At 42.1% G+C, this 23,250-nt stretch overlaps 1 pseudogene; it reads left to right on the forward strand.

Moving 5' to 3' along the window:
* The first annotated feature begins 18,724 nt into the window (after positions 1-18,724).
* LOC124895508 lies at positions 18,725-19,095 on the forward strand (annotated as a pseudogene).
* The last annotated feature ends 4,155 nt before the right edge of the window (positions 19,096-23,250 follow it).

Consider the following 23,250-nt stretch of genomic DNA (forward strand, 5'->3'; position numbering starts at 1 on the left):
CACCAAGTAAGTTGCTCTTTTATGTTCCGTAGTTATTTCAGTGTTACGCTTATAATGGTTAACTAGATTTTGTAGTAGTGCTTGGTGATAAGAGTATGGTTAGTTTGTTATGATTTTTGAAAAATACATCTTATTGAGTGAAAGGATTCTTGTGGGTATTCTTGATTTTACTCCGGCATGTATTGATTGGTATTCATTGTCATAATTTTTTTATTATTATGGAGTTGAAATTTTGAAGTTAATGCATAATTTTGGGAGTTGTAAGCTTGACTATGTGAGTGACTCGTTCATCGATGTAATGGTCATGGTTAACCAAAAGCATAAGATTATCTAATTGTTTCTATGTTGTAGCATGATAAGATTTCTATGTGATAGTCTTGCTCAAAGATTGCATTGCTCCAATGAAATAAAGTTGGAAATGCTAGTAAAGATTACATGACCATTGTGTGCTGCTTCTCTATATCAAATTGAGAAATTGTTATGTAAATTGAAGGGTTGAAGGTGTGACTGTGCTAATAATGTTGTTGGCACATACCACCTAAATGTATGTCGATGAAGTCTGAGTAATCGACATTACTCACTCAATTAGTTTGTGCAAACAAATTAAGTGTGGGATGGTGCCATCACTATTTTCTTTTTTGATTATAGTGAATTTTATGAAATGAGAATAACATGACCCTATTATGATCTCAGGTAACATGGCTCCGAAAGGACGACAGGGAAAGGAGAAAGCATCCACCTCACAAAAAGGTCACAAAAGGTCAAGAAAGGACTAGGCTGATTCCTCCTCTCTTCAAGTGCCTCGATGCACTTTTGGGATAAAGTGGGTTCTGGAGGAGGAAGGGAAGGAATGGTATAGAAACAATAAAGTTAAGAAATATGTCCATGTGGAGTTGATGCAGAAGGAAAGTTTAGCAAAGAACTGCCCTCGCATTTTGGCAAAAATTATGGCACTAAATCTTGACTTTATCTTTTGAGACATGGGCGAATGTAATCTTGATTTGACTCGAGAGTTTTATGCCAACTGGTCCCTAAGGACTATGGGAAATGAAGTAAAGATTCGGGGGCAAGTCTTGCAATTGAACGCTGATTTCTTCAACTCTTTCTTGGGTACTCCAAGTGTGGATCAATCACCACTCAAGGAGATCTACAATAGACCTCCCTACAGAGCCATCAGACATACGTTGTGTGGATTAAGGTCCATGACCCGGTGGACTCGTCACAAAGATAATGGTCGTCACAATACTTACCCATATGCTTGTTTGAACAAAGAAGCTCGCATATGGTTAAGAATAGTCAATTCCTACTTGATTCCTGGGACACAATACACTAAGGTTACACATGATCGAGTCTTCTTGGTATATACTCTAATGACGAATATTCCCATCAACATTGGTGCAGTTATACGAACGTCGATGCGAAAAGCAAGGGTGCACAAAAGGTCCCAGTTCAGTTTCCGCAACTTGATGACTGCAATTTTAAGGAAAGAGCACATTGAGGAGGAGCCAGCAGACCATAAGTTACTATATAATCCGAAGAAGGTAGATCTCACGAAAATCAAAGATCCAGAAACTGGTCAAGGCATCAACCTTACCACTGCTAAGAGACATGCTCGAGATGAGAGTTTTTTTCGCCATCTGTATGGCATGACTAGGTTCACTATGATGAATGGGGGTCGTGTGCCGACTGATGTAGAGCTTCGGCAGTTGGACTATGACTACCTGCTTAATGAGCATGCTCGGGCCATGTGTGGAGTGGGAGTAAACTTTGAAGAACCTCTAGATGATGATGTGCCGATAGACGATGATCACCAGCAGCTAGACTCTGATGTGGAGGACAACTCTGATGATGAAGACTCTGATGATGATTCTGATGTAGGGGGTATGACCTCGGATATAGAGGAGAAGTCTGACTAACTAGGTTTTTGCTTATTTCTTTACACTAAGGGCTGTGTGTTCCTTCTTAGTGTGGGGTGTTACGCTGCGTACTGCTTGCCCGCATTTATTCTATAGTCATTTTAATTTAGTCTTAGTTACTTAGTTGTAATTAGTCAAATTTTTGCATGAAATTGTTCTTATAGACGGCATGGCATTATAACTGGAGTTTGTGCTGAATCACTACTATTGAAACATTTAGGCTCTAAGTTGTGACTCATGCTGTGATAATTATTTGTGGTTTAATTCATTTATCTGTTGGGTCAAGAATCTATAATGCTCCCAATTAAGTTGACCATATGCAATGTTTGTGTAAGGTTATTGTATATTCTTTGTTACGGCTGGTGCTAGAACTTGCCTAGTGTGTGTGTGAAGCGAAATAAAGATTGTGAGATTAGGAGATGATTTAGGCATTTCTTTGGCAGCCTTGATTTTTTATCTTCTTTTTACCTACCTTTGTACATTGTCCTAGTGAACACCCATTGAGCCTTTAGCTATTTTCTTTGGCAACCCCATATGTAGCCTAATCCATTTTTTTTGAAAAGACCATAATTTGATCCAAAAGCTCCTAAGCGCTTTAAATTGTAGAATCAAGTTAAGTAAAGAGTGTGGTAAAATAAGAGAAAAATGGTGAAAGTGATGCCCCAAAATTTAGTTATTGGTACATGAAAATATTGTGATCGAGGGTGGCTATCATAGGGATGCTAAAAAAAAAATAAAAAAAATAAAATAAATAATAATAATAATAATAAAAAGTTGTATATTCCCATCATAGTATTTTTGATTGAGTAACAAAATGGGTGAAAGGGGGTTGGTAGATGAAAGGAAGGTAGAGTGGTTGTTAAAAGTTAGTGTAAATGGCACAAGGTAGTGTATTAAAGCGCTTAGGGAGCATAGTCACCATTTCTGGCCAAAATAGTCCTACCCGTCCCTTTAGCCTACTTTACAATCCGTAAAGACCTATTTGATCCTAACCTTAGCATTCTGATATTAGTGGAGCATTACACTAAGGGCAAGCATATGGTCATCAGTTGTAATCTAAGAATTCTTTGTGAGAGTGAGAGCAAGCAAGTTCTTATACCCATATTTCTGAAAAATGCAAAACTATGAGTGCTTATAGGTAACATTTTGTGTGACCGCACATGGTTGATGATTGTTGGGTAGTTTTATATGATTTTTTGGCTTAACTTGTGTATACGAATTAACCAACTTAATGAGTCTATGTTGGAGGGTGAGTTGTTTCTAGTAATGATCAAGAAATCTACTCTTTGTTAATAATTGTCGTGCATGTCTTGTTGAAAATTTTGTGTTGCTCTTGTGAAGTTTAGTTAGGTATTCGCATGGATGTACTATTTTGTTCGAGGACAAACAAAGCTTTAAGTATAGGGTGGTGATGTTGGGCATATTTATACGTCTAAGCACCATAACTTACCCATGTTTTAGCTAAGTTTTGAGGATGAAATACATAATTCTTGCACTTTTAGTCTATTTTTAGTTAAGTGAGCTAACCTATGTGATTAGCATGCTTTTCAGGTACTAATGAGGAAGATTTCAGCACTTTGGGGACCTGTGGACAGCAAAGGAAAACTTCACATAAAAAGGAAAGCAGCTCTTGGACTGAATGTGATGCATAGGAACTTTTTCCCGGGCAAACTAAATATTTATAAATAGTCAAGGATACAGTAGCAATTTATTAGAGAAGGATGTTACTAAAAGCATGATTGCTGAATTTTTAGTTCATTATTCACATTCTGTATTATTTTGAAAATAAGAAGAATAACGGCTTAGCTTGAGGACCGAGAGAGAGAGAAACGTGTTTCTCTCTTAAGTTTGCTAGTCACTTTCATCACCAAGATCATTCTAAGTTTTGGTATGATGAATATTTCTATATTGATTTCTGTTTTATTCATGAGTAGCTAAGCTTATCTGTTAGGGTTATTGAAACCTTGTAGTATACTCTCTATTGCTATGGGTTTTTGAATTTATGATGTGTTAATCCACTTATATCATTACTCTCTTCATTTTGATTGAATTCTCATGGTTGCAAACATAGGGAATGCTCCATTATAGCAATAACTTGTTCGATAGAAAAGTTACTATTTGGAAAAGAGAGTGTGATGAGAAAATAGGGTTTCCAACCTCTATTTTACACGTTAATGCCCTACCAGGATTAACTTCTTGGAGAGTTCGTACAATTTGTTGCACACTTTGGATTCGAAAGAACTAAGGTGAATAAATCCTTAATGGTTGAAAAACATTTGGATTTAGAATTAGAATACGTCTCTCTAAAGTGCATGCATGTATAAAATCCGTATTACTCATAGTTAATAGAGAAGTAGAAGCTACAAGGTGGACATAACCCTAACTTGTCATTCTCTGTGATCAAATATAATTACACATATCATCTCATCGTTGCACTGATAATATTATTGTGCACTTAAACCAAACCCCCTTATCTTGGAACCTTCGACCAACAGTCTAATAATAATCGCAATACTTAGTGATCATAGTATTCCCTATCGGATTCGACACCCAACCCAGTTGGGTTCTATATTTGGAAATGACCGCTTACACTTTCTAACAAGAGTTGTAATTTAAGCGTATCAGGATTCTACCCCCAACCTAGTTGGGTTCTATATTTGACAGCGACCGCTTGCACTTTCTGATGAGAGTTGTAATTTGGGCGTATCAGTTTTTCCCTACGCTCTATGCCAGACTGCAGGTCAAAGAGCAGGTGGGAAACGACTCTGTTTTCTTCTATTTAATTCAGGCTTTGTTTTTAGGGTTTTCTCTTATATTATAAATACCCCTTAAATTTATCTGACCATTGCGACTTCATCTAAGCCTTCAATCTTGAATTTTATTGATTTTTATACAAATATGAGCAGCTAAAAACCCATAGTTAGGGTTGGTCAAACCCTGGCTAATTGACAAAGTAGGGGAAGTATGATTGTTGAATTAAACTAATACCCATGGCATGTATTGCATTATCTTTATTATAATAGTTATCTTAGCGGTTGCAAACGTTAGGATCCTGCCTACATATTGCTACTTACTCATAAAGAGAAGTAGTGACTAGGAAAAGATAATGACAATAGTAATTTGGGAGTTAATTGTCGATCCATTGCTGCATAATAGAATATAGTGAATGGCCATTAGCTTTAGGGCTACTTATCGGATGGATCGGATGGACCATTACACTTAACGGTTTGGCTTAACGATTATCGATTTTAAAATATACAAATTTACTAAACAACCGATAAGATATCGGTTGGTTCGATAACGGATAAATAATTATTGGGCGATTATCAGACAGTTTATCAGACATCCACAATTCCTACTTGAATGGGTCTCAAAACCAGAAAAAAATAGAATAGAACATTCTTTTCTTTTAACAATGACAATATCAGAATAGTTTTATTTTAAATAGTTTCATGGACCTAAATGTATATAATCACTCATGTAGTTGTAGATGGGCAAAAATTTATTGCAATGAACATTACCTTTAAGAACACAGCAGGAGCAGCCAAGTTATAAGTTGTAGCCATTCATAAAGGCAAACACAACTAAGAATATTGTTGATTAGTTAATAGTATTAGCAAGTGCAGGAATGCTAATACTTTTGATTCAATATTATCGTCACTGTGGAATAGTATTAGCTTATGCAGGAATGCCAATACTTTTGACAACTAAGAAATTAAGAATCTCAATATTTATCTAAAAACAAAACAAAATACTAAGTTATCTCACTCCACCTAAACCATATCAATAATGGGGAGCATCCATAAAAATCGACCGTGGTGTGTTGAGGATAATTGGGAGCATCCTAGTGAAGTCCATTTTGGTGGGCAGGGCCATTTGGGTGGTCAAACGGGCAAAATGGTGCAAATGGAGCATTTTCTAGCACCATTGGTGTGTAATAGCCTACAATTTTGGGGGTGGGCCTAGGATCTGGGTGTGTCGTAGGCTGAAAATCGATCAGGACATGTCAGGGAGGCTGGGATACATCCTAATGTGGTCTCTTTGGGTGGGTGGGGGTATTTGGGTGGTCAAACGGGCGAAACAGTGCAAACAAAGTATTTTCGGGCCAAATCGATGTGCTATAGCCCATGGTTCTAGGGGTAGGGGCGAGGTCTGAGCATTTTGGGGGATACAAATTGATTGGGGCTTGCCAGGGAGGTTAGGGATTGACCTAGTATGGGACTTTTGGGTGGCCAGGGCCATTTAGGTAGTAAAATAGGAAAAACGGTGTAAATAGGGAAATTTTAGGCAAAATTGATGTGCTGTAGCCCATGGTTCTAGGTGGGCTTGGGGTTCGGGTATTTCGTGGGTTAAAAATAGATTGGGGTATGCCAGAGAGGCTAAAGAGCATCCTAGTGTGGTGTGTTTAGGTGGGTGGGGCCATTTGGGTGATATAACGGGCAAAATGGTGTAAATAGGGCATATTTAGGCCAAATTAGTATGTTATAGCCCTCAGTTATGGGGTGGGCCTGGGGCGATCCAGAGAGGCTGGGGAGCATCCTAGTGTGGTCCATTTGGGTAGGGATAAAATGGTGAAAATGAGGCATTTTTAGGCTAAATCGGTGTGCTATAGTCCACAATTTTAGCGGTAGGCCCGAGATTTAGGTGTGCCGTGTGCCAAAAATTGACTGGGCATACTAGGAAGGTTGGGAAGCTTCCCAATATGGTCGGTTTGGGTGGTCGGGGCCATTTGGGTGGCCAAACTGGTGAAATAGCTCAAATAGGACATATTCGAGCCAAATCGATATGCTATAGCTCACGGTGCTGGGGGTAGGCTCGAAGTTCAGGCATTTTATGGACCAAAAATCTATCAGGGCATGTTGGGAGGTTGGGGATTGGCCTAGTATGGGTCGTTTGGGTCGGCGGGGCTATTTCTGTGGTCAAATAGGCGAAACAATATCAACAGAGATATTTTTGGTCTAAATCGGTGTGCTATAGCCAACGGTTTTTGGGGTGGTTCCAGGCGTTTCATGGGCCAAAAATTGATTGGGGCATGCTAGGAAGGCTGGAGAGTATCCTAATGTGGTCCGTTTGGGTGGAAGGGGCCATTTGGGTGGTCAAACGGGAAAAATGGTGCAAATAAGGTGTTTTTGGGCCAAATTAGTATGCTACAAAACACGGTTCTAGGGTGGGCCTGGGGTCTGGGCATGTCGTGGGCCAAAAATTGACCGGGGCGTGCTAGAGAGGCTGAGGAGTGTCCTAGTATGGTCCTTTTGGATGAGCGGGTCCCTTTGGGTGGTCAAACTGGAGAAATAATGCAAATGGGGTATTTTCGGGTCGAATCGGTGTGCTATAGCCCACGATTTTGGGGGTAGGCTCGGAGTCCGGGTGTTTCTTAGGTCAAAAATTGACTGAGGCATGCCAGGGAGGCTAGGGAGTATCCTAGTAAGGACCGTTTGGGTTTACAGGGCCATTTGGGTTGTTGAATGGGCGAAACAGTTTAAATGAGGTATTTTTGGGCCAAATTGGTGTGCTATATCCCATAGTTCCTGGGGTGGATCCAGGGTTTGGGCGTGCCGTGGGCCAAAAATTTACCGGGGCATGCCAGGGGGACTGAGGAGCGTCTTAGTGTGGTCCATTTTGGTGGGTGAGGCTATTTTGGGGGTAAAACGAGCAAAACAATGCAAATGGGGAATTTTCTCGCTAAATCGATGTGCTATAGCCCACGGTTATGGGGATTGGCCTGGGGTTCGGGCGTACCATGGGTTAAAAATCAATCAGGGTGTGCCAGAGAGGCTAGGGAGCATCTTGGGGCTATTCGTTTGGGTGGGTATGGCAATTTATGTGGTCAAACGGGTAAAATAGTAAAAATGGGGCATTTTTGAGCCAAATCGGTGTGCTATAACCCATGGCTCTGAGGGTGGGCTAGGGGTCCGGGAATGTCGTGTGCTGAAAATCGACCGGGGCATGCTAGGGAGGCTGGAAAGAGTCCTATTATGGTCTTTTTGAGTAAGCAGGGCCATTTTGGTGGTCAAACGGGCAAAACAGTGCAAACGGGGTATTTTCGGGCCAAATCATTGTGCTATAGCCTATAGTTCCAGGGGTGAACTCGGGGTTCAGACGTATCGTAGGTTGAAAATTGATCGAGGAATACTAGAGAGGTTGGGCAGTAGTGTAGTCTGTTTGGGTGGTAGAGGCTATTTGTGTGGTCAAACGAGCGAAACAGTGCAAACGGGGCATTTTTAGGCCATATGATTGTGCTATAGCCCATTGTTCCATGGGTAACCTCGGGTTCCAGGTATGTCGTAGGCTAAAACATTTGACTAGGCCATGACAGGGAAGTTAGGTAGCATCCTAGTGTGGTCCGTTTGGGTGGGCAGGGCCATTTGGGTGGTCAAACGAGAGAAACAATGCAAATGGGGCATTTTGGGCTAAATTGGTGTGTTATAGCCCACGGTTCTAGGGGGTGAGCTTGGGGTCTGAGTGTGTCGTAGTCCAAAAATTGACATAGGCATTTTATGGAGGCTGAGGAGCGTCCATGTGAGGTCAGTTTGGGTAGGCAGAGCCATTTGGTGGTCGAACGGGCAAAATGGTGTAAACGGGGCATTTTTGGGCCAAATCAGTGTGCTATAGCCGATAGTATCAGGCGTGGGGATGGGATTCGGGCGTGTTGTGGGTCAAAAATTGACTGAGGCATTCCAGAGAGGTTGGGAAGCATCCTAGTGTACTTCGTTTGGGTGAGTGGGGCCATTTGGATGATCAAACAAGCAAAGCGGTGTAAACGGGGCATTTTTTAGCCAAATTGGTGTGCTATAGCCCACGGTTCTGGGTATGGCCTTGGGTTCAGGCGTGTTGTACACTAAAAATAGACTGAGGCATGCCAGGGAGGTTTGGGATTGGCCTAGTATGGGTCGATTGGGATGGCGTGGCTATTTCGGTGGCAAACGGGCAAAACTGTACCAATAGGAGTGTTTTCGAGCCAAATTGGTATGCTATAACCTACGGTTCTGGAGGTGGGCCTGAGGTTCGGGCATGATGTGAGCTAAAAATTAACCGAGGCATGCCATGGAGGTTCAGGTGCGTCTTAGTGTGGTCCGTTTGGGTGGTCGAGGTGATTTGGGTTGTCGAACGGGAAAAATGGGTAAAACGGTGCAAATGGGGCATTTTTGGGCCAAATCGGTGTACTACTATAGCCTACGGTTCTTGGGGTGGGCCCAGGCTCCGAGCGTCTCGTGGGCTAAAAATCAACCGGGATATGCGAAAGAGATGGGGAGGGTCCTAGAGTGGTCCATTTGGGTGGATGGGGCAATTTTGGTGGTCAAACGGGTGAAATAGTGCAAACAGGGCATTTTTTAGGCAAATCAATTTACTATAGCCCACGGTTCTGGGGGTGGGCCCGGAGTCCAAGCATTTCGTGGGTCAAAAATAGACCACGGCATGCTATGGAGGCTTGGGATCCTCCTAGTGTGGTCCATTTGGGTGAGCATGGCCATATGGGTGGTCAAACGAGCGAAACGATGTAGATAGGGCATTTTTGAGATAAATCGGTGTGCTATAGCCCATGCTTTCGAGGGTGGGCCTGGGGTTTGGACGTACTATGGGACAAAAATCAATTAGGGTGTGTCAGGGAGGCTAGGGAGCATCCCAGTGTAATCCATTTGGGTGGGTGGGTCCGTTTGGGTGGTCAAACGGGTGAAATGATTCAAATAGGACATTTTCAAACCAAATTGGTGTGCTATAGCCTGCGGTTCCAAGGGTAGGCCCAGCGTCCATGCGTGTCATGGTTGAAAATCATTCAGGGCATGCTAGGGAGGCTGGGAAGCATCGTAGTGAGGTCCGTTTGGGTGGGAAAGGCTATTTGGGTGGTCAAACGGGCAAAATGGTACAATTGGGGCATTTTTAGGCCAAATTAGTATGTTATAGCCCGCGGTTTTAGGGGTGGGCCTGGGACTAGGTATGCTATAGGTTAAAAATTGATTGAGAAATGATAGGGAGATCGGGGATAGGCCTAGTATGGGCCATTTGGGTTGACGTGGCCACTTGGGTGGTCAAACAAGCGAAATGGCGCCAACAGAGTTTTTTGTAGCCAAATCGGTGTGCTATAGCCAATGGTTCCTGGCGTTCTGTGGCCAAAAAACTTTTGAGGCATGCCAGGGAGACCAGGGATCATCCTAGTGTGGCCCTTTTGGGTATATGGGGCCATTTTTATAGTCAAATGAGAGAAATGGTGCAAACGGGGTATTTTTGGGCCAAATCGGTGTGCTATAGCCCACGGTTCTGGGGGTAGGCCTAGGTCTGAGAACTCTATGGGCCAAAAATATATCGGGGCATGTCAAGGAGACTGGGGAGCATCCTATTATGGTCTGTTTGTGTGGGCAGTTCCATTTTGGTGGTCAAATGAGCGAACCAGTGCACTCGGAGCATATTCGGGCCAAATCGATATGCTATAGCCCACGGTTCCGAGTATGGACCTAGGTTCCGGGTGTACCGTGGGCCAAAAATTAAATGAGGCATGTCAAGGAGGCTGGGAAGCATCCTACTGTGGTCCGTTTGGGTTGGTGAGGCCATTTAGGTGGTCAAACAGGTAAAACGGTGCACATGGGGCATTTTAAGGCCAAATCGATGTGCTATAGCCCACTTTTTTGTGGGGAGGGGGGAGGGGCGGGCTCCAGGTATGCCGTGGGCCAAAAATAGACTGTGGCATACCAAGGAGGCTGGGAAATATCTTAAAGTGGTCCGCTTGGATGGGCGAGGCCATTTGGGTGGTCAAACAACTAAAACAGTGTAAATGGGGCATTTTATGGGACATATTGGTGAGCTATAGCCCACGGTTCCGGGGGTGGGCCTGGGGTCCGATTGTGCCGTGGCTCGAAAATCAACTGTGGCATGCTAGGGATACTGGAGAGCATCTTAGCGTGGTCCATTTGGGTGGGCAGGGCCATTTTGGGTGGTCAAACGGACAAAACGATGCAAATTGAGCATTTTTAGGCCAAAGCGGTGTGGTATAGCCCACAGTTCCAGAGGTGGTCCCAAGGTTTGAGCTTGCCGTAGGCTGAAAATCAATTCGAGCATGCCAGGGAGGTTGGGGAACATCCTATTGTGGTCCATTTGGTTAGGAGATGCCATGTAGGTAGTAAGACAGGCTAAACGGTGCAAACGGAACATTTTTGGGCTAAATTGGTGTGCCATAGCCCATGATTTTGTGGGTGGGCTCGGGATCCGGGAATGCTATCGGTTGAAGTTAATTGAGGTGTGCCAGGGAGGTTGGAAAGCATACTAGTGTGTTCTGTTTGGATGGGCGAGGCCATTTGAGTGGTCAAATGGGAAAAATGGTGCAAACGGGCATTTTCGATCCAAAGCAGTGTGCTAAAGCCCACGATTTTGGGGTTGGGCGTAGGGTCCGAGCATTCCGTGGGTCGAAAATCATCTGAGGCATGCTAGAGAGGCTGAGGAGAATCCAAGTTTGGTCCATTTGGGTGGGCGTAGCCATTTGGGTTGTCAAACGGGCAAAACAGTGCAAACGGGGTATTTTCGAGCCAAATCGGTATGCTACAGCCCATGGTTCCAGGGTTTGGGCGTGCCGTGGGATGAAAATTGGTCGAGGCGTGCCAGGGAGGCTGGGGAGTGTCCTAGTGTGGTCTGTTTGGGTGTTCGACACAATTCAAGTTGTCAAACAAGAAAAATGGTGCAAATGAGGCATTTTTTGGCTAAATCTGTGTGCTATAGACCACGATTCTGGGGGGTGGGCTTGGGGTCCGAGTATGACATGGACAAAAATCTTTTGGGGCGTGCTAGAAAGGTTGGGGAGCATCCTAGTACAGTCTGTTAGGGTGGTATGGGCCATTCGAGTGGTCAAACAGACGAAACGATATAAAAGGGGAATTTTTGGGCCAAATCGATGTGCTATAGCCAACGGTTCTGAGGGTGGGCTCGGGCTCCGAGTGTGCCGTGGGCCAAAAATTGACTGAAATGTGCTAGGGGCCTGGGGAAGGTCCTAGAGTGGTCCGTTTGGGTGGGCGTAGCCATTTGGGTGGTCAAACAGGCAAAACGGTGCAAATAGGGCATTTTTTAGCCAAATGGGTGTGCTATAGCCTATGGTTTCGGGGGTGGATCCGGGGTCCGAGCGTGCTATGGGACAAAAATAGACCGTGGCATGCTAGGGAGACTGGGGAGCATCCTAGTGTGGTTCTTTTCAGAGACCGGGGCTATTTGGATGGTCAAACGAGCGTAACAGTGCAAACGGGGCATTTTCGAGCCAAATTAGTGTGATATAGCCCACGGTTTCGGGGTAGGTGGCGATCCGGGTGTGCCATGGGCCAAAAATTGATCGGAGCATGTCAGTGAGGTTTGGGAGCATCATAGCATTGTCCGTTTGGGTGGGCGGGGCCGTTTGGGTCAAACGGCCTAAACAGTGCAAACATGCCTGAGCCTCGAGAATCGTGGGCCATAGCACACCGATTTGGTCCAAAAATACCTCGATCTAGCTGTTTCGACTGTTTTACCACCCAAATAGTCCCACCGACCCTAATGGCCCATACTAGGCTACTCCTCAGCCTTTTAGGGTCCTCGGTAAATTTATCTCTAAAAATGCCCGAGCCCTAGGCCCACCTCCAAAACCATAGGCTATATCATGCGAATTTGGCCCGAAAATGCCTATTCGCACCGTTTCTCCCATTTGACCACCCAATGGCCCCGTCAACCCCAACGGCCCATACCAGGCCACTCCTCAACCTTCCGGAAGGGGAAAGTTGATTTTTTGCCCAAAACATAATCGGGGCCCCACGTCCACCCCTGGAACCGTGGGCTATAGCAAATTGATTTGGCTCGAAAATGCCTCATTTGCACTGTGTCTCCTGTTTGACTACCCAAATGTCCCCATCAACCCCAATGGACCACACTAGTCTCCTCATCCTTCTTGGGGGCCCTCGATGAATTTTTGGCCCAAAACACGCCCGGGACCCGGGTACACCCTTGGAACCCTAGGCCCCATTTTGCTCGTTTGACAACCCAAATGGCCCCGCCCACTCGATCAGTCCACACTAGCCTTCTCTTTAGCCTATCTGGAGGCCTCTGATCTGAGGGCCTAAAACATGTCCGAGCCCCAGACCTATCCCCAAAACCGTGGGCTATAGCACATCGATTGGGCTCGTAAATTCCCCATTCACGCCGTTTTACTAGTTTAACCACCTAAACAGCCCCTTCGACCCTAACGGTCTAAAATCCCCCACTCTTCAGTCCTCGTGGGAACCTCTGATCGATTTTTGACCCAAAATATGCTCAAGCCTCGAGCCCACACCCAAATCCGTGAGGTATAGCACACTAATTAGCCAAAAATGGCCCATTCGTGCCGTTTCTCCCTCTTGACCAACCAAATGGCCCGGCAAACCCAATGACCCACACTTCCCTGCTCCTTAACTTACCTAGGATCCTTCAATCTATTTTTGAACAAAAAAATATCTTGGCTCTAGGCCCACCCATAAACCGATTTAACTTGAAAATGCCCCGTTAACGCTATTTCACCCGTTTGAGCACCCAATTAGCCCCACTGACCCCAAAGTCCCACACTATGCTGCTCCTTAGCCTGCTTGGGGGCCCCAATCAATTTTCAGCCCAAAATACGCTCAACATCTGGGCCCACCTCTGGAATTGTGGGCTTTAACACACTATTTAGCTCTAAAATGCCTCGTCTATCCGTTTCTCCCCTTTGACAACCCAAATGGCCTCGCTGACCCCAACGTCCCATACTAGCCTTCTTCTCAGCTTACCTTAAGGCCTTTGATTTATTTTAGGCCCAAAATATGCTCAAGCCTCGGGTCCATCCTCGAAACCGTGGGCTAGAGCACACCGATTTATCAAGAAAATGCCCCGCTTGTGTTGTTTCGCTCGTTTGACCATCCAAATTACCCAGACGTCCCCAACGACCCACACTAGGTCGCTCCTCAGCCTTCCTGGGGCCCCAATCAATTTTTATCCCAAAACACGCCCGGCCCCTTGGCCTACCCCTAGAACCGTGGGCTATAGCACATCGATTTGGCCCGAAAATGAGTCGTTCAAACCGTATCTCTTGTTTGACCACTCAAATAGCCCTATCGGCCCTAATAGTCCACACTAAGTTGCTCCTCAGCCTTCCTGGGGCCCTTGATCAATTTTTCGCCCAAAATACGCTCGGGCTCGGGCACACCCTTAGAACCGTGGGCTATAGCCTCGTACACGCCATTTTTCCCTTTTGACCACACAAATCATCTCGCCGACCTTTACGGCCTACAATAGGTATCTCCTCACCCTGGCTGGGGGCCTTCGATTAATTTTTGGAACAAAATATGCTCCAGCCCCTAGACCACCTCAAATCGTGGGCTATAGCACACGGATTTAGCCTGAAAATGCCCAATTCATGTTGTTTCTCTTGTTTGATGACCCAAATGGCCCCGCCAACTCTAACGGCCCTCACTAGGCCACTACTTGGCTGAAAATACGCTCGGCCCCAGGACCTTCCCTGGAACCGAGGGCTATAGCACACCAATTTGGCCTGTAAATGCCCCATTAGCATCATTTCGCACATTTGGCCATGCAAATGGCCCCGCCAACCATAAAAACAAATACCAGGCCGCTCCTTAGACTTCCTGGGGGTTCTTGACCAATTTTCAGCCCAAAACACGCTCGGGTCCCGAACCTACCCCCGTAATCGTGGGCTATAGCACATCGATTTGGCCCTTAAATTTTCTATTCGTGCCATTTTTCCCGTTTGACCACCCAATTATCCCCGTTAACCTCAACGACCCATACTAGGCTACTCCTCAGCCTGCCTGGGGGTTTGGTGGATTTGCGACCCAAAACACGCCTAGGCACCATGCTCACCCTCGAAACCATGGGCTATAGCTCACCGATTTGGTTTGAAAATGCCCCACTAGGTACCATGCTATTTTGCCTATTTGACCACCCAAATGGCCTTGCCGACCCCAAATGCCCATACTAGGCTGCTCTTCAGCGTGCTTGGAGGTACCCAATAAATTTTTATACAAAACACACTCGGGCCTTGGGTCCACCCCTGGATTGTGGGATATAGCACATCGATTTGGCCAGAAAATGCCTCATTCTTGTTATTTTGGCCCTTTGACTAAACAAATGTCCCCACCGACTCCAATGACCCATATTAGGCTGGTCTTAGCCTGCCTATGGGCCTCCTATTGATTTTTGGCATAAAATATGCCCGATCCCCGGGATCACCCCGAAATCGTGGTCTAGGGCGCACCGATTCAGCACACAAATGTGTCATTTGTGCCATTTTGCTTGTTTGACCACACAAATTAGCTCGCCAACCCCAATGACCCATAATATACTCCTCAGCCTACCTGGGGGGTCTTAGCTGATGTTTATCCCAAAACACCCCTGATATCACCTCCGAAATCGTGGGATATAGAACATCGACTTGGCTCGCAAATGCGTCGTTCGTGCCGTGTTGCTTGTTTGACCATACAAATTACCCCACAAATCTCAATGGCCCATACTAGGCTGCTCCTCAGCCTGCGTGGCAGACCCGATAGATTTTTCAATCCAAAACACGCCTGAGCCTCAGCCCCACCCCTAAAAACGTGGGCTATAGCACACTGATTTGGCCCAAAAATGCCCCATTCACATTGTTTTGCCTTGTTGACCAAACAAATGGCCATGCCTACCTAACCGACCCATACTAGGCCGCTTCTTATCTGGCTTGGGGGCGTCCAATTGATTTTTGGCATAAAAAAATCCCGAGCCACGGGCCTATCCATATACCATGGGCTATAGCACACCAATTTGGCCTAAAAATGCCCCGTTAGCACTATTTTGCCTGTTTGACAACCCAAATGGCCCCACCGACCCTAATGGATGCACTATGCATTTCCTCATCCTGCCTGGAGGGCCTCAGTCAATTTTTAGCCCAAAACATGCTCTGTCGCTAGGCCCACTCCTAGAACCGTGGGCTATAACACACCGATTTGGCCCAAAAATGTCCCATTCTTGCATTTTTGCCCCCTTGACCACCCAAATGGCCCCGCCAACCCCAACAACTAACACTACGCTGCGTCTCAACCTGCTTGGGGGCCCTCAATCAATTTTTTGCTTAAAATACGCCTGAGCCCCAGGCCTATCTCTAGAACCGCAGGCAATAACACATCAATTTAGCCCAAAAATGCCCCATTAATGCTGTTTTGCTCGTTTGACCACCAAAATTGCCCGCTGACCCCAACAGCATATACTAGGCCACTTTCAACCCGCTTGGGCGCTCCTGGTCAATTATTGGCATAAAACACGCATTGGCCTCGGTCCCACCCCTGAAACTGTGGGCCATAGCACACTAATTTAGTCCAAAAATGCCCCATTCACGCTGTTTTGCCTATTTGACCACCCAAATTGCCCCGCTGACCCTAACAACTTACACTAGGCTGCTCTTTAGCCTGCTTAGGAGCCCTAAATCAATTTTTGGTGCAAACTGCGCTCGAACCCTGGGCCCACCTCTAGAATCGTGGGCTATAGCAAAAATATCCTCTTTGCACTATTTTGCCCATTTGACCACTCAAAATGGACCCGCCGACTCCAATGCCCCATACTACGCTACTCTTCAGCCTACCTGGGGGCCTTCGATTGATTTTTGGTCCAAAAGATGCCCAGACCCGAGCCCACCCCTAGAATCGTGGGCTATAGCCCACCGATTTAGCCTGAAATTACCCCGTTCACACCATGTCACTTTTTTTACCACCTAAATGGCCCCGTCAACCTTAATAGCCCACACTAGGCCGCTCCTCAGCTACCAAGGGGCCCTCGGTCAATTTTTTGCCCAAAACACGCCTAGCCCCGGGCCCATCCAATAACCGTGGGCTATAGCTCATGAATTTTGCCCTACGCCCTGTGCCAGACCACAGGTACAAAGATCATTGGGAAAACATTCTCCTATTTCATCCAGGCTTTGTTTTTAGGGTTTTCTCTTATATTATAAATACCCCTTATGTACTTTTTAGTAGAAGATACACACTTTTGATACTCACAAACATATTTTGATTCCAAGATCCGTCTTTTATCTTGGGATTTTCTTGTATTAACTTCAGTTGATTAATCAAGTTACGATTTTGGGTTTTAATTCATCTGATCATTGCAACTTCATCTAAGCCTTCAATCTTGAATGTTGTTGATTTTTGCACAAGTATGAGCAGCTAAAAATCCATAGCTAGGGTTAGTCAAACCCTGGCTGATTGAGGAAGTAGGGGAAATGTGATTGTTGAATTGAACCAATACCCATGGCATGCATTGCATTATCTTCATTATCATAGTTTTCTTAGCAGTTGTAAACGTTAGGATCTTGCCTAGATATTGCTACTTACTTATAAAGAGGAACAGTGCCTTGGAAAAGATAATGATAGCAGTAATTTGGGAGTTAATTGTCAATCCATTGCTGCATAATAGAATATAGTGAATGGTCATTAGCTTTAGGGCTACTTATCGGACAGATCGGATGGACCATTACACTTAATGATTTTGCTTAACGGTTATCGATTTTAAAATATACAAATCCACTAGCCAACCGATAAGATATCGGTTGGTTCAGTAACGGATAAACAATTATCGGGCGGTTATTGGAAGGTGTATCAGACATCCACAATTCCTACTTGAATACGTCTCAAAATCAGAAAACAAAATAGAATAGAACATTCTTTTCTTTTCACAGTGACAACATCAGAATAGTTTCATTTTAAATAGTTTCATGAACCTAAATGTATATAATCACTTATGTAGTTGTAGATGGTCAAGGATTTATTGCAATGAACATTACCTTTAAGAACACAGTAGGAGCAGCCAAGTTACAAGTTGTAGTCATTCATAAAGGCAAACACAACTAAGAATACTTTTGAGTAGTTAATAGTATTAGCTAGTGCAGGAATGCTAAGACTTTTGATTCAATATTGTTGTCACTTTGGTAATAGTATTAGCTAGTGAAGGAATGCCAATACTTTTGACAACTAAGAAATTAAGAATCTCAATATTTATCTAAAAAAACAAAATACTAAGTTATGTCACTACACCTAAACCATATCAATAATCAATTTTCTTAGAAAAGAATCAATTCTTTTGCGCAACAGCTTTTGCACAATATACTCAGAAAAATGTTTTTTTCCTTGAATTGAACAATCTCAAGTCTCAACTTTGAAAGATGTAGCAGCCACAAGACTAACTTTTACACAGGAATCTACTTTTCCGCACTTTAAATTGATCATAGTCCCATAATTCTGTCATTGACAATGAAAACCAAATATTAATAAACATTTTCAAGTAAAATATAGCTCAAGAAGAACGATCAGTGAGTACAAATACACGTAGCTCCATTTAAACCCATCTTAATTCAATAGTTAAAAACTTAAGTTCTCTACATGTTGTTGGCATATAAATATTTAACAAGATGCAAACGTACAAACGAAGATGACAACAACAAAAACTCATAGTAACCTTACGTTCTATTTGATTGCAAAGATCTTCTATTACCATTTTTATATATTCACCTACATAAAGAAGAGAGGGAAAAGTAAGAACAAAGAAAACCCCCGCTTGGAATCTCCTGAGAATACAATAACAATAACTACACTCATCTTAATCTAGTTAGACTCGACTTTATGGATTCTCACATTCATGCTCTATTTAACCCCGTCTCAATCCAATATATGAAGATTTAGGTTCCCTAGCATTATAAGTACCAATATATTCTCTAACAAGACCAAAACACTCCTAACATAAATTGGACCACCAGGGCACTGCGAGTACATGCATGAAAATTAGAATTTCTATGCTCAGCGGCACAATAGGGAATGTGGCGGATGTATGAAGGATGGAACGAGATTTTAGATATCCAAAAGTTTCGAAGAATTGTTTTCTATATTGGATTCTATTGGTTTATAACAGTCATCACATATGCATACCCCAACAACACAACTAGAGCCGGGTACTCGAGAGCTAACTAGTTCTATGCTTCTTATCCGGCTGGAACAGAGCTTCTTACGGACACCACTAAGTTATATAAAGCAGCACTGGGGAATGTTTTTGAAGAAGATGAATGGGGACTGGTTGAATGGTGCATCCTGGCTAAACATTTTGAACGTCATGGAAAATCACCATACGCAATCATGCTCAATACGTAGCGCACCTCACTTCTAATGGACAACTAGACGGAAGTGGCTAGAGGGAGGATAGTAGCAGTAAACTTCTCCATTGCTGAAGAGTGGACAGCTCTCATTTACTTGAGCAAGTTTAAAACAAAGCAAGAAGTTAATTTATGTAGATGTAGACTTACTAATAGAATCATTAAACTTGTAATTTCTTGGATCCTAACATGTATTGGCTTTGTGAAACACATTTTCTACTAATATTTTAAGAATGTTTTGACCACCAATAAACATACGCTCTTAACTAAAACTAAATCCTTCCAGAGATTAGTGAAGGAAAGCTATCAGTTCAAATACTCAACGACAATGATATAAAACATAGGCTGCAGATTTCTATCATTGAAAATATTAGGCGTACTTCCAAGACCCCCTTTCTCTTACCCACTAATAACAAACACCAAGATTCTTCTATTGGAACTCGATCTTCATTTTTTTCAATCAGTTAAATTCAATCATCAACTTGAGAAGCTTAAATTCAATCATCAACTTGAGAAGCTGCTATCATCACAAACTAATACATAATAAGAAATTACACCATAAAGATAGTTAGGTGAACAATAAATATAAACAAAACAAGATACCTCAAAGAACAAAACAAGACGAACAACCCTTCAGCTCACCGCTGCCATGACAATATAAATATATAATACTCATTTGAATTAAGAACATAACAACCCCACTTAAAGAATCAATTCTAAAACATAATTAATAGCTAAGAATAATATGAACAGTGAAAAAGAAACATAACATGATGACTTTTATCTTCTTTTTATACTAACCTTGTGAAAGGTAGGGGTGTACATCGGTCAGTTCGGTTCGATTTTACGTGTTGTTGGTTCAGTTTATCAATTTTTGATTTTTAATATGTAAAACCAATAACCAACCAATAAGATATTTTCTTATCGGTTTTGGTTTATCGGTTTTTGGTCCTTAACGATTTGGTTTTTGGTTTAACCAATAAGAAAATACTTATAAAATAGAAATAGCAACAACTAACATACAAAAATGAAATCTTAATTACCGCCAAAATCTACGCAACGCATTGTAGTTTATAAGAATCTTCAAACTTGAACTGAATGTTAGTTAGGAAAAAATTGAATCCTAATTTTTGGAAGCTATTAAAGTTTCAAGCTTTTTATTACGATAATAGCCAAATTTTATATGGTGCCTTTGTTGCCCTAAATAGGTTAATACTTTGTGAATTACTGAATTATGAATTAGCAGTGCATATAATCTATATACATACATATATCTATATATATAGAGAGAGAGATAGATAGATAGAGAGAGATTTAAATATATAACATAAACAGGGATAAAACAATAACTTAGTGTATCCTTATTGGGTTATCGGTTTAACCGATAACCCAATAAGCTAAAACCAATACTGAACCATTTACCCAATAAAATTTTTTATAAAACCAATAAAAAACCATTAACCCGATAACCCAATACCAATAACCCAATAACATTTTTATCGGTTTGATTTATCGGTCGGTTCAGTTTTTGCACAACCCTAGTGAAAGGAAAGTCGTATTTTAGGCTTGTATAGTTGTACTACACGTCAAATACAGTAGGGTTTTTTCCTGCACTATCTAAATCTGAAGAGTAGAATAATATAATGAGTAAACTAATACATAAAAATCATTTATAACAACAACACACGTAAAGATAATTCTATTACCTTTTTCAATTTGCTGGAGATTATCAAGATTTTCCTCAACACTAACAGGTTGTTTTAATTTCTTATTTCGAAGACAATCTTGAAGACCACTAGAACTTGCACCAATTTAGGAGTCAATGAACTCCTAAATGAATCAAGAAGAAGTCCTCCTGTACTAAATGTAGATTCAGATGCAATACTTGAAACCGGAATAGCTAATACATCACAAGCCATCTTAGCAAGAACAGTAAATCTTGTTGCGTTCATTTTCCACCAAGGCGGGATGTTAAAATCTTTAGTATCATCTTCAGTTTCTTCTCCAAAATATTTATCTTCTAGCATCTACACCTCCATTCACAACTTTATACTGCTTTAGATCTTGCATGTGTGAATCTAAGGGTCCTGTACCTTGAGTACTTAGTTGACTGGCAAAAATCACTAAAGTAGACGTCTCCAGTGAAGAGCAAGGTGAAGATACAGCAACCCCAAGCCCTTTTGAACTGGATTTTACATATTCATTAAATAATAAAATCATGTATTCCTTTACTGCTGCTTTTAAAGATAGACCTTGATTTTTCCCAAACATCTTTACAAGTGCATAGACAACTGAATCAAGCTTGTAACAAGGATCTAGAACACATGAAACAAAAATTATCTTATTTATTTTTATTGGATCACCGAGTACTTATCAAATTTTTCTTTCATTTTCCTCGCCATAGTACTTAAATCAGTATCTTCACTTGCAATCAATTGATTCAAATAAACAACAACAGCACAAATTTTAAGAAAATGAATATTAGATGTAACATAAAGTGATCCAGATATTTTCAAAGTAAGAAGATAAAAGATTTCAAGAAATTTTGTAATCCTTCACACATGCACCCAATCACTACTCAAAAGTTCACCAGCAGTACCTCCAACTTCAATATAAGAATTCTCAAGATAATATCTCAAGCTAATTTCACGAGAAGCATAATTTGTAAATGCATTCTCAAATTCAACTGCCCTACTCAACATTAGGTAGGCGGAGTTCTACCTAGTTGGAACATCTAAGCATAAATATTTCTTGCAACTGAGTTGTTCATCATCACAACTTTCTTGAAACTTTTTCAACCTCCCAGGAGATTGCCTAACATATCTCACTGCATGTCTAACACGTTCAATAGACAGAAAACTTTCTTTCAAGCCATCCTGGACAACAAGATTCATAATGTGCGCCATATACCTCACATGGAGGTGATCACCATTCTTCAGATTAGTTCCCATCTTTGTCAAATTCTTAGATAGTTCTTTTACCATTACATAATTTGTGCTCGCATTATCTATAGTGAGAGTGAATATTTTAGTTATTCCCCACTCACGTAAGCACCTACCAATACCATTTGCCATATCTCCACCGTTATGGCTAATAATAGGACAAAAATTGAGAATTTTCTTATGCATATCACATTCACTATCAATCCAATGGGCAGTTATACACATGTAATTGATTCTTTGTATGGAAGTCCAGGTGTCAGTGGTTATACAACTTTTGTTTTTCTTCATTATAAAGATTAAAACAATCCCTAGTGACAGTAATACGGAAAGGGATCCAAAAATGAGGTTGTGTCACTTTCATAAATGCCTAAAAACCTTCTTTTTCAACAAAGCTAAAAGGAATAAATTATCACCATACGACATAAAGCCTTCCTACACTCTTCTTGGTGAAATTTCCAAGGCACAACAGCTACATCACCTTGACTACCCCCTAGAATAGCTTTAAAAGCTAAATTTGATTGTTTTTTATCAACACTAGTAGGAGTACGCTTAGGACACGTCGATAGATGACCAAGAAGAGTGAAAGTACCGTATCTTGACTTAAAAGAATACTCATGGGAGCAATGGACATATTTTGCTTTTGTACCTTCAGGACTAGCATTTTCTGTACAATGATTCCATGCTTCTGACCTTTTTTTCCTTCTTTTAGCAATTGCCTTCTGAGTTTTAGTTGTTTCGAATTAACTTGCTCGATTTGAATCCTTACTTTCACCCATCACCTTAGTAGCTTGTATATTTTCAGCCATGCTATGAGTTGATTTTGAGTTGTTGTGATAAGAAAAATCTATTCATGAATTATTAGTATTGGTACAAAGAACATGAAAATTAACACGTAATGCAATAGCGATTAGTGATCCATATAAAATTTGGCTAACTAAATACATGCAGTAGACTATAGTTACATACCCAAGTACATGCAGTCATGCACATCACCATTCACATCAAAATCAAAAATTGAAGCAAAATAAAAGAAAAAATATGAAAGTACAAGTCCACAACTCACTAGAAAAAAAAGACAATTAAAGAAACATAAAAAATAAAATTAAGCAGATAAAAAAACAAGGACTGAATTAATAAAGAAAAGATATAGAGATGAATATGTGCATACGACATTACCAGTAGAAAAACCAAAGCACACTAAAGAAAACAGTCAACCAGAAGTCTAGAACTTTTACTTTGCAAATAATATACG

The sequence above is a fragment of the Capsicum annuum genome, unplaced genomic scaffold (assembly GCF_002878395.1).
Source record: "Capsicum annuum cultivar UCD-10X-F1 unplaced genomic scaffold, UCD10Xv1.1 ctg82760, whole genome shotgun sequence".
NCBI lineage: Eukaryota > Viridiplantae > Streptophyta > Magnoliopsida > Solanales > Solanaceae > Capsicum > Capsicum annuum.